A 13,122-nucleotide genomic window follows, 5' to 3' on the forward strand; every position below is an offset into this window, starting at 1 on the left:
TTTTTGGTTCTGAGTGTGTTTCTGTATTGTGTTAGTGTCTGACAATAAGTAAGGCGTAATTCCTCGTTTTCTGGATGTCTGTGTTTTTGGTTTGATATTTTTCTAAGTTTTTTCCTCATGTTATGGCAATCTGGGTCAAACCATTTTTCATAGTTTTTTGTTTTGGGTTTGTTCTTGCGAGCTTTCAAGTTTGACCTTGTTGCCAAATTATCAAAAATATTGTTTAGGTTATTCACTGCCCGGTTTACGCCTTCTTTATTGTGAGTGTATATGTTATCCAGAAAGGTGTCCAAGAGAGCTTGGGTTGATGCATTGCTAATTGCTTTCTGGTATTTTTCCGTGTAATTTTTGGCCCATCTGTACGATTTTTTGGTGTTGTACAGTTTACTGGGTTGTGTTTCTGTGTTGTTTGTTTCTGTCTTTTTAAGATACATAGTAATTTGACTGTGATCTGACAGTGCTGTTTGTGGTTTGACTGTGAATGCTCTGAAACTATTGTTTGCTTCACTTCTCTCTCTTTGGGCTGGATTTTCCCGTTTCCACCCGCATGGTTTGGGGGGACCCAGGCAACAGAGGGAAACCCAAAAGTTCGGGTTTCCCGACACGCTGTGGAGTTAACATAAAGGGCTCAATTTTGCCATTGGGGTGGGCTGGGGGCATGTCAGCCGCTTTTCGTGTTAGCCACCCGACTCCAATTTGATGTGGGAAAAATATGCGATTTTCCCCTAATTGGGCAATTGATTTCCAGCATGTGGGAACCCCTGGCCCACTTAGTCTTTCCATCCTGAAAGTCGCCTCCAATGACGTCATCAATGCTGCTGGATTTAAGGCCTGCAAGCAGCCTTGCTTCTTCTGCAGACTGCAAACCTTATGCCCTTTGCTGTGATAGATTCCTCCAGCCAATATGTCCAGCAGTAGGCCAAAATCTGCACTAAGGTTCGATGACACCGCCCTGCAAGCTCTGTTGAAGGGAGCAAGAGGAAATAAGGAGGTGCTCTTCCCTTCCTCAGAGAGGAAGAAGCCTCCCCAGCTGACGAAAGCTGTGTGGATGCAAGTGGCCCAGGAGGTCAACTCGTTGTCTATGTGCCACAGAACTTGGTTCATGACCTTCTGCGCACTGGAAAAGTGAGTATGACTTTCCCATCACCCTCAATCTGATCCCCATTGCCTCTTCTCACCAGCACTCAGCTTTGACAACCTTTTCCTCCACATCCCACTTGATACTGACATCCCAGCATCCTTACCCATTCCCTCCCTCTCTATGGTCACATTCACCTAACTATTCAACTATGCAGCCCTCACATTCCCTATCGCTGTGATGCTATGAAAACAACTTACAACACACAGGGAGGGCCCTTGGTCTTGCCACCTCACTCCATCTTTGTCTCCTTCTAACCATCAATGATATAGATTCTCTACACTCATTCCTTCATTCTCACTCAAACTCCACTTGTCTCCCTCACTGCAGGAAAAGAGAGCTCACAATAAGAGGGAAAGAGCGAGGACAGGAGGAGGGCCACCCTCAGTAGCCCAGCTCACCCCCTGGGAGGAGGCGGCCCTGGAGATGGTGGGAGTGGAGGAGGATGCGAAAGTGGGGGACGGAAAGATGGGTGCATCAGAGCAAGCTGGTGACAGAATAGTTTATCATCTCTCTCATTGACATTGCATGAGTGACTGATAATAATTCTGATGCTCTAACAGATTGACTTTTGATCATCTGCAATATTCAATGTGCAAGTAACCTTGGCCTCACATCTCTGACTCTTTCCTTTACTCCCCCACAGGACCATCAAAAGCCCCCATCCCCACTATCCAGGAGGAACAGCCTGAGCCTCCAGACTCCTCAGAGGAAGCTGCAACCTCTGAGGGCACAGCATCAGCAGAATTCAGCGCACCCAGCAACAGCGCAGACACTCACATCTCGGTGGGACATTCGCGAGATAGTGCAGTGTTGTCACCTGGTGTATCACAGCTCACAAGTGAGCATCAGCAGATGGTGGAGACAGGGACAGCAGTGGAGAGTCCTAGTCAGAGGGCGCAGGACTCTGCCAGCTCGGCTCAGCTGCATGTCGACCCTCTGCCTCCGGGTCCATCTAGAAGAAGAGCGGTGCTGGAACTCCAGGAAGAGGTGCAGGAGTCTCTGGCAGGATTTGTCTCCAGGGTCGCTGTGAGTGTGGAGCGAATGGAGGAGTCCACCGCTAACATGAGCAGAGCCTTTGTGGAGGTGTTGGCGCATAAACGCATCACCACGGAAAGGATGGTAACCTCCTTGGAAAGGATGACTACCTCCATGGTAAGGCTGGCTACCTCCATGGTAAGGCTGGCTACCGTAGCAACTTGGGTGTAATGTGTTTAATTTTGAAAAGCCATCAGTTGCTTATTGTCATAAAAAATTCTGATGGCAAACTGTTGCAGTTGTGGCGTGTGTCATTTCGCTAATGGGACTTCCACATTGAGGGCTTAGGGCGACTTGCAATTGTCAGTATGGTGGTCAGAGTGATAAGAATCCGCAGGTTCTTGGCCATTGTCAATGGTCTGATAAGAAGGTGCAAGACAAAATTGTTTGATTGTGCAGGCTAAGCAAATCTGGCCAAGATGAGTGCGTCCCTTGCATCCCGGGCAGCAATGTGGTCGCGCGCTGGCGCCTTTTGGCCTGTGCAGCTTCAGGTGGGTGAGCAGCAGCTTGGCGCTCCTGTTGTTGCTACTGCTGTTGGTGGTGCTGTTGTTCATGGTTCTGCTGCTGCCATGGCTGGTCTTTGTCCAAATCTGATGTCCAGGAGAAAAAGAATCCTGTAATGATCAGTAACATGTCATTCTAGAATGGTACACTAGGTGGAGCTGTATGTTTAATAGTGGGCTACCCACAAGGCAGTAGTCAAGATGGATGCCTGTACACTAGTCCACGTGGCTGAATAAATGACTAGCTCAAGCTAGCTGTTCATAATGAAAACGTCTATTTATTTATGAACATAACATGGTACCAGGATTGGTAATATCTGCTGAATATTGTGAAATGCGACATGGAGAATTTGAAGCCACCGGAGGGTTTGAAACTCACGGGGAATGTCGACTGCAATTGGAGGACTTTCAAACAACAATTCAAACTCTACATTGCTGCCATCGGGTTCGGTACGAAGCCAGATGCAAGGAAAATAGCGTTGTTGCTCACGGTAGCAGGCCCACAGGCGATAGAGGTATTTAATACGTTTGTATTTGATCAAGAGGAGGACAGAGAAAAGATGGACGATGTGCTAAAGAAGTTTGATACACATTGTTCTCCCAAAAAGAACGAGACCTATGAGAGGTACGTGTTCCGTTCACAGACACAGCAGCAAAATGAGACTTTTGATAGCTTTGTGACCGATCTGAAACTGAAAGCACAGACATGTAATTTCTCTGAACTGAAATCATCCATGATTCGTGACCAGATTGTGTTTGGTATTCATGATAAAAAGGTCAGGGAACGTTTGTTGAGAGAAACCGAACTAACATTGGAGGATGCTGTGAAAATATGCCATGCCAGTGAGCTAGCTCAACAGCACGCAAAGACTTTCAGTGAAATTAATAATGATGCGACTGTAATGAGTGACTGTGCTGCTGTCAGTGCTGTGCCCTACAAAGGGAAGAAACATGGGCAGAACAGAAATGCAAAGCGGAGGATGGAACTTTTAATTGTAAATGCTGTGGTTACCAGCACCAGTCAAGACAATGCCCAGCATTTGGGAAAATGCACAAAATGTAATGGAAAGAATCACTTTGCCAAACAATGCTTTTCAAAAGTAAAAACAAAGAAAGGGCAACAAGTCAATGTGATTGAGGACACTGATTTAAGTGAGACATTTTTTGTAGGAATGGTGTCATGTGACAATATAGAAAAGGATACAGAAAATGTGCAGCCCTCAGGAATGGACAAAGCTGAACATAAAGTTAATGCAGTAAAAGAGGACAAATGGATAATGCCACTGCAGGTAAATGGAGCATTAGTTACATTGAAACTAGACACTGGGGCAAAAGCAAACTTAATCAGTATGAGTGACATTAAAAATATGAAAGAAAAGCCCAAAATACAGGAAAAAGTCAGTACTACTGAAGAACTATAATGGACAGAAAATGGATAGCTTAGGTGTATGCACACTCAAAGTGACAGTCAAAGACAAAGTGCATCATCTCATGTTTTCTGTTGTGGCTGAAGGACTTGATTCACTACTAGGTGACAAAGCTTGTGAGGACTTAGAACTGGTCAAGAGAGTCTACCATATAAACTGTGCCATAAGCAGACCAGATGACTCGGTGGATTCTGTAGTGAGTAATTTCCAGGATGTGTTCAAAGGATTTGGAGTTCTACCATTCACTTACAAGATCCAGCTAAAGGAGGATGCTCAGCCAGTGGTACATGCTCCATGGAGAGTTCCAGCACCCCTGTGTGACCGGCTCAAGAAAGAACTAGACAGAGTGACCACACTCGGAGTCATCAGGAAAGTCGAAGAGCCAACAGACTGGGTTAACTCCATGGTATGTGTAAAGAAAAAGAACAATGATCTAAGAGTATGCATGGATCCAAAGGACTTAAATGCAAACATAAAACGTGAACACTACCAGATTCCCAAGCGAGAAGAAATCACCAGTGAAATGTCAGGTGCCATATACTTCACAAAGCTCGATGCCTCACAAGGATTTTGGCAACTAAAACTGGATGAAGAGAGCACCAAATACTGTACCTTCAACACACCATTTGGCAGGTATTCTTTCCTCAGAATGCCTTTCGGGATAATATCTGCATCTGAAATCTTTCATAGAGCGATGGAACACATAATTGAAGGTCTGGAAGGAGTTCGGGTCTATGTTGATGACATCATCATCTGGGGCTCCACACTGAAAGAACACAATGAGAGACTGACTAAAGTGCTACAGGGCATACGCCGGAATGGACTGAAGCTCAACAAAGCCAAGTGTCAGTTTGGCATCCAGGAAGTCACTTTCCTAGGAGATAATCTATCTGGTAAAGGAATAGAGCCAGATATGGAAAAAGTAAACGCCATACTCAAAATGCCCCGACCCACTGACAAAAAAGGAGTGCTACGCATCATGGGGATGATAAACTTCATTGGAAAGTTCATTCCTAACTTGTCAGCCAAGACAGCCTGTCTGCGAGACCTGCTACATAAAATAAATGAGTTCGCATGGACAGAAAGACATGAACAAGAGTGGATGAACCTTAAAACAGTGCTGACAACCACACCTGTACTCACCTTCTTTGACCCAACAAAGAGAATCAAAGTGTCAACGGATGCATCAAAAGATGGCCTAGGCGCGGTCTTGCTGCAAGCAGAGGGTGAAGATTGGAAGCCTGTTGCCTATGCCTCCAGGTCTATGACTGATTCTGAGTGCCGATACGCCCAGATTGAAAAGGAATGTCTAGGCTTGGTAGTTGGACTAGAAAAGTTCCATGGCTACATATATGGACATCCCACCTTCACAGTTGAGACAGACCACAGCCCTCTGGTTGCCATCATAAAAAAAAACCTGAATGAGATGTCTCCAAGGATTCAATGACTCATGATGAAGCTGCAAAGATAAGACTTTGAACTGATCTACACACCAGGCAAACACAGAGGCCTAGAAATTGAGTAGCCTTAGCGCCGCATTTGAGGCGCTAGAGGGCCTAGCGCCGGAGTTATGGCCAGTTGGGAAATTGAGTGGGGCCCTTCCGTCGGCGTTAAGCCGGTAGCGCTGCGCCGGCACCGATGACGTCATCGGTGTGCGCAGCGTCCCGGTTGCCATGACGACGGGCCCCAGCGCCGAAATTCAGTTGCGGCCGCCTCGCCCGTGGCAGCCGCAACTAAGACTCTGGCAACCGAGTCTTCCCCGAGTTAGCGCCGGCGCATTAAGGTCGCGCGGCGGCCGGCCGCTTTCCCGTCGGCTGCCTGCCCGCACCTCCCTCCCCGGACTCCTCCACCCCCCCCCCGCGGAACAGATGCGTCTGGCCTGCAAGCCCGGCACTTGTCCGAGGTGCCGGGCTCATTTTTTCAATATTTGAACGGACAGCGGGCGGGTGCAGGCATCTCCTCCTTAACTGAAGGAGGAGGCCTGCACTTCCCCAGCCTGCCGCACCGCATCGGGTGCCGCAGCGCCGGATTAGCACCGCAATTCGGCACTCAGCCCCCATTGGGAGGCGCTCACGCCCGCCAGTAGCGCCGGCAGCCGTCTGGGCGCGGCGCTACTGAATTTTTGGCGCGCGCAAGGGAATTAGCGCCGGCGCTAAATTTCCGGCGCTAAAGCCCTGGCGCGGCGTCAACTCAATTTCTAGGCCATAGTGTTAGCAGATGCACTATCCTGAGCACCCACAATGAGTCATGTGAGCTCTACTGAGGAAGATGTGGATGTTCATGTGAGTATGGTCACTGCTGCGCTGCCCGTGTCAGACACAAAATCAAAGCAAATAGCAGAAGAAACAGTAAAAGATGGCCTAGAAATTCCGTTGTTTGCGCCAGCCGCTAGCGCCTTAGGAGGAGGAGAAGTGGGGTGCTAAGCGGCTAGCGCCCGGGCGCAGCGCGATCTGCGCCTCTCGCGAACTTCAGTTAAGATTTAGCGGCGGCGCAAAATCTTTGCGCGCGCTCAACTGCGCGCGCAGGTCCTGACGTCATTTCATGGTGCAACGCCCTTTGTGCGCCCCAAACCGGAAATTCAGTGATGCCGGTCTATTGTGCGCCAGGCGCCCCTAGCGACTGGTAGAGGGGAATGGTTCCCAGTCGCTGCGGGGCGTGGGGGGGCGCTAATTAAAGGGGACTCCTCCTGCAGTATAAATGGCAGCCATTTTGCACCACTCCTTCTTTGTGAGAGACGGATCTTTGGAGAGAGACAAAGGTAGAGAGCTTTCTGGTTTGGCTCAACACTCGCACAGGTACTTGTGGCTTCAGGCCACAGCTTTGCACTTGTCTTTAACTTCAGAGTCATAGCATTGATTGGAAACATATAATGGGGGCTGCAATGGGTGGAAACGTTGGGCTTCTCCATTGCATTCAAAGGGCTCAGAGACGCCGTGAGAGAGTGCCAGTCATGGCCAGACGGAGAAGGGGCAACAGGCGTCGGCAAAGGAGGCATTACCCACCCAGGGTATACCGCCAGCAGTTCTCATATCTGAACATGTCTGAGGAGCAGTGTGTTCGGAGGCTGCGATTCAGAAGGGCGGTGGTCACTGAGATCTGCCACCTGCTTCGCGGAGATCTGCAGCCACAGCTGAGGAGCAGGACGTCTCTGTCGGTGGCAGTGAAGGTGACGGTGGCTCTCAACTTCTATGCCACTGGCTCCTTCCAATCCGCTACTGGGGACATTTCCAACATCTCCCAGTTTGCGGTACATTGCTGCATCCGCCAGGTGACAAATGCCCTTTTCAGAAGGAAACGTCAGTTCATCTCCTTCCCCATGACCGTTGACAAGCAGCAACAGCGTGCAATGGGCTTTGCAGCATTAGCGGGCTTCCCCATGGTGCAGGGCGCCATTGACTGCACGCATGTGGCTTTGCGGGCACCTCTAGAGAATGCCGAGGATTACCGCAACTGGAAGGGCTACCATTCACTCAACGTGCAGTTGGTGTGTGACCACAGGCAGCTCATCCTAGCTGTCAATGCCCGCTTTCCAGGCAGCAGCCACGATGCCTTCATCCTGCGCCAGACTTCTGTGGCAGACATGTTCGAGGCCCAGCCTCACCCACGAGGATGGCTTCTCGGGGACAAAGGCTATCCTTTGTGCACCTGGCTGATGACCCCGCTCCGTGCGCCCAGCACCCCTGCTGCATACTGCACAACCTGGCTATCAGCAGGACTCAGCCACTGCCAGCAGGCATTGGAGGACCACCAGAGGAGGAGGAGGAGGAGGAGGACCAGCACAGGAGGGAGGCAGAAAGTGCAAGGGCCGCCCGTCGGCGGCTTATTGCAAGTCAGTTCTAGGCCCCCTCTCAGGGAATGGCTTGTGCCAATGGCAGAAGATGAATGTAGCCGCTCCACAAGCCCTCAGCCGATCAGGGCAACCAGGGCTTCCAAAAGAAAGCATGGACAGTGCGATTTAAGAAATTTTTTTACTATGATACCTCTGTGCCCTTCCCACATGACAAACTAATGGAGAGAAACCCCCCCAAAAACACAAATACACCAGTCTCGGCCTTTACAAGTAAAACAAATATACCAGTCTCGGCCTTTAAATATGAAACAAATACACCAGTCTCGGCCTTTAAATATGAAACAAATACACCAGTCTCGGCCTTTAAATATGAAACAAATACACCAGTCTCGGCCTTTAAATATGAAACAAATACACCAGTCTCGGCTTTTATATATGAAACAAATACACCAGTCTCAGCTTTTATAAGTAAAACAAAACATTTGGCCACACCTTCTACTTTTTCCCCTGTGAGGGTGATCCGTTTCGCTTCCGTGACTGGCCCCTACCCGCCCTGCAGCTCCTCCTCAATGGGACCCCAGTGGCTGCAGCAAGGCTGGGGGAAGACTGCTGAGAGTCAGATGGTGAGACGGTAGATGCCCTTGGGGGTTGGCCTGGACCAACTCTGGGCCTGGAGGGGCCGGCTGCTGACTGCTCCAACTCTGCTTGGGCGGCAGCAGTCTGTCCAACAGCTGGTGGCAGCTGCAATGGAGGAGTGACAGTGTTGGCTGCAGGAATGCTGCCAACCTGACAGATCACAGGCACTCCCTGGTTGGCTGAGACATTGGCACGCGCACGGGCCAGCACTGCAGCATGCGCAGCAATCTGCTGAGGCACAGACTGCTGGGCTGCTGCGGCACAGCGAGTGCCCCGGCGATGCCTGGCCGATCCAGCGAGTGTGGCAGCAGTTAGTGCCCGTGTGGCCCTGGTCTGTGTCTGCATGACAGCAGCCAGTGAATGCACGGCATGACTGAGCACTTGGCTAGAAGCCGCCTGTGAAGCAGCGAAGTCCTGCTGACTCCTAGCCTGTGCTGCCGCGATGTCCTGCAGACTCCTGGCCTGTGCTGCACTGAATTGTTGCAGACTCCTGGTCTGTGCTGCACTGAATTGTTGCAGACTCCTGGCCTGTGCTGCCCCGAATTCCTGCACACTCCTTGCCAGTGACTCTATGGAGTCAGGCATCCTTGCCACTGCAGCCATGAGCTCAGTGTGCCTGCGCTCAGCCTGGGCGCCCATTTCCGCTAGGAGCCGCACCTCCTCTGCGCTCACCGTAGCAGGACTGGAGGCCGCACTCACCCTCCGGGGAGAAGGCCGCCGAGCTTCCCCACCCCTCCCGCGTTGCTGCAGCCCGCTGGTCCCCGGAGCTTCACTATCCTCCGACCCTTCCCCCCTGCTCCCCTCCAGAGAAGACGTGTCACCATCATGGCCATGGGCTGCCTCGGCTGAGGGTGTCCCTGATGGGCTGGCTTCCTCTTCCTCCTCCTCTATGTCTGACTCGGACACAGTGCCAGCTTGAGGGGCCGCCTCCTCACCTGGCGAGTCACCATCTGAAAGCAGGGAGGCACAAGAGTTGCTTTAGAGTGAGGACAGGGCGGCAGCGAGGGAGGCATGAGTGCTGCTGTGCACTGCATTGGTTCGATAGTGGCAAAGGATGCTGGCGTGAGGCGCAAGTGGAAAGGGAGAGGTCAAAAAGGTGATGATCTTACCATTGGTGCCCAGAACAGGGTCAGCATCTCCAGTGGCGACGGGGCCACTCAGCCGGCCTGCCATGATCCACTCCACTCGCTGCTCGAGGTCGCTCAGCTGTTTCAGGTCAGGACGGCCTCCCCCGGTCTGTCGCTGCTGTCTTCTGTTATGCGCCAGCTTGGCCTGCAAGAGAAAGGACCGCCTCTAAGCACAGTGTCAAGCCCTGATCTTGCCCGCACTGCCTCCCATGTTCGATTAGCCCTGACAGTGTCAAGCCCTGATCTTGCCCGTACTGCCTCCCATGGTCGAATAGCCCTGACAGTGTCTAAAGTCCTGATTGCGCAAGTGCTTTTCATGACAGTCCCATAGCTGCTGGATGAGGGCTGGCCATTAGGGCTTTCAGACCTGTTTGGCCATAAAGTGAGGCACACATGCAGGGATGAGGAGGATACTGGAAAGGGTACTCACCCTGACAACCCGAGTGAGGTCGTTGAATTTTTTCCGGCACTGGTTTGGTGTCCTGCCAACCACACTGTTGGATGTGACCCTGTTTGCCACATCCCTCCATGCTTTCCGATATTCGGCGGGCAGCGGCCTCCTGCCACCCTCAGGGAAGAGGATATGGCGCCTGCGGTCCACTGCGCCAACCAGCAGCCTCAGGTCACCCTCGCTGAAGCGCTGCGCTCTCTCCCTGGCCTTCTCCATTCTCCTGGGCGTGGAGCTGTTCCAGAAGCAGTGTTCAGGCTTTGCCTTAGGGCTGCAGTGTGCAGGGCATGGCAGCCAAGCAATTCCACCCTCCCCCTTTAAGTGCTGACCGGTGCCTGACTGTCTGGCCTCAATGAGCAACTCGCCACACCTGCGCTGCGCCCGCCTTCGGTGTTTGCGCCCCGGATCGCCGGTTTAGCGCCTAATGATAGTCGTGCATCACCTGCTTTAGCGCAGCAGCAACCTCTTGGGGCGATGCAACTGAATATCGGCGAAGGTGGCGCTAAGTTGCGCCGGGCGCAAAAGTTAGCGAATGCCATGCTGTAGCGCCCCAAACGTGGCTATACTGAATTTCTAGGCCACAGTGTTACAAATAGTAATAGAGAACATTCATCATGGTTGGCCAAAAGGTTCCTGTCCAAAGTACTTTCACATCAGGTCAGAGTTGAGTGTCGCAAGTGGACTATTACTAAAACAGAACAGAATAGTCATTCCACAGGCTTGACATCGAGACATGCTCAAAAGGATTCATGAGGGACATCTCGGAATTGAAAAATGCAAAAGGAGAGCAAGAGACACTGTTTATTGGCCTGGCATAAGTAAGGACATTGAGAACATGATAGGCAAATGTGAGACATGTCAGAAACACCAAAACAAACAAGCAAAGGAACCAATGATAGTAGCTGACTTACCAACAGCACCATGGCAAAAGGTTGGTATGGACCTTTTTCATTTGAATGGTAAAGACTATCTAATAGTGATCGACTACTATTCTGACTATCCTGAGGTGGCGCTGCTCTCAAGCACATCAGCAAGTAGTGTCATAATGCATGTTAAATCCATCTTCGCCAGACATGGAATCCCCAGGATTGCCGTTAGCGACAATGGTCCGTGCTTCAACTGTAAGGAGTGGCAACAGTTTGCAGCACATTATGACTTTCAACACATCACATCCAGTCCTCTGTATGCTCAGTCGAATGGTAAGGCAGAGAAAGGTGTTCAAGTTCTCAAACAGCTACTGAAGAAAGCAACAGAAAGCAAGTCTGATCCTTATCTCGCCCTGCTGAGCTACCGAGCCTCACCTTTAGACTCTGGTTCTTCACCTGCTGAACTCCTAATGGGTCGCAAGTTGCGCACCACGCTACCCTGCTGTGCAAAAGAAAAGCAGAGTAAGGAACTGAGACGGAGACTTCAACTGTTAAAGCTGAAACAGAAATCACACTATGACAAGTCATCCAAAACTCTGAAACCATTGACAAGGGATGATGTTGTCAGGATTGAGGATCCAGATGCATGGAACAGGAAAGCTACAGTTCTTGAGGAAGTAGGACCAAGGTCATACACTGTTAGAACTGAGGAAGGACAGATTCTCAGGAGGAACCGCCGTTCCCTCCTGAAAACACAAGAAACTATCCAAGAGCAAATCGATGACAATGCCGCAACTGACTCTTGTCACTCACCACCAGAACAATCTAACACAAACACACATACAGGCTCTCATGAAAACACATCAGACTTACCTGTGCTGAGAAGATCCACACGTGAAGTAAAAAAGCCTGATAGACTTAATCTTTAGGTACAAAGAAAACTATAATAAAAGAATGAAAAGCTTAGAGTTCATAAAGTAAAGCTTTGAAAATGTGTTGATTGTTGTGAAGATGTTTATGTCGTTATGATTGATTGATATTGATTTTGTTTAACCTCTAAGGAAGGGGGATGTAATGATCAGTAACATGTGATTCTAGAATGGTACACTAGGTGGAGCTGTATGTTTAGTAGTGGGCTACCCACAAGGCAGTAGTCAAGATGGATGCCTGTACACTAGTCCACATGGCTGAATAAATGACTAGCTCAAGCTAGCTGTTCATAATGAAAACGTCTATTTATTTATGAACATAACAGTTCCCATGCTTCTGGTATATGTCTCAGTTGAGGAAGCGCTCAGTCAAGGTGACGAGAGGGGTTTCCCAGGAGGTCACACTGGAGATGGGTGTCAGGCTCCAAACTTCCACAACAATGAGTAGTCCTGCTAAAAGTTCCCCCAGACCTAAGACAACAAACTTCTGCCACCTGCAAATGATGATTACTGAAAACTCCTTTTTAATGGTGGAGCTGCAGCTGTTAGTAAGCAGTCCACTTGTGAGGCTGCCAGGATTCACTGGTGTGTTCCAGAGGAGACGTGCAGGACGTGATAAAAGTGATAAAATCGTAAAGGCCTCTCAAAATGGGATTATAGAGGCACTTAACTGGTTGTTAAGGGCCTATCCCGCCTCTTGGAGGTGGGATGGAAACGGGGTCAGAAAACACGCATTTGGGAAAATTGCTCGGAGGCGGGATAGAGGCGGGATGGGGCCCGCCCGCCATTTTTTGCAGTTTTATCACCTCACACACCTCCAATCCCGCCTCCTCGGGCCTGGCAAAATTGAGCCCAAAGGGTGGGTTCCCCACCTGGAAGCCAGCCTGATTGACAGACATCTGGGGAATGCCGACCAGGAGGCCACAGGACCAGGTAGGTGCTGGGCCCAGGATGGTGGGTGGGTTCCAAGCCGTGGTGGTGGGGTCCAAGTACTCCCATCCCCCGGTGGGGTCTGATCCCCGACCCCGGGGGGGGGGCTGCTGATGCTGGTGGAGGAGCCTGGGGGGGGCCGGGAGGAAGCACGCCTGCTCCTCCCGGCCCACAAGCATTGCTCCCCGAGGCTGTGGCCGTCTCGTTGCAGCTACCGGGAATCCCGAGCCCCGGGATCCTCGGCCGCCTGCAGTAAAACCTGCAGGTTAAAGTACAGGCTTCAGGCCTCA

This window comes from Somniosus microcephalus, chromosome 22, assembly GCF_052327205.1.
Source record: "Somniosus microcephalus isolate GS21.2 chromosome 22, FLI_Smic_1.0, whole genome shotgun sequence".
NCBI lineage: Eukaryota > Metazoa > Chordata > Chondrichthyes > Squaliformes > Somniosidae > Somniosus > Somniosus microcephalus.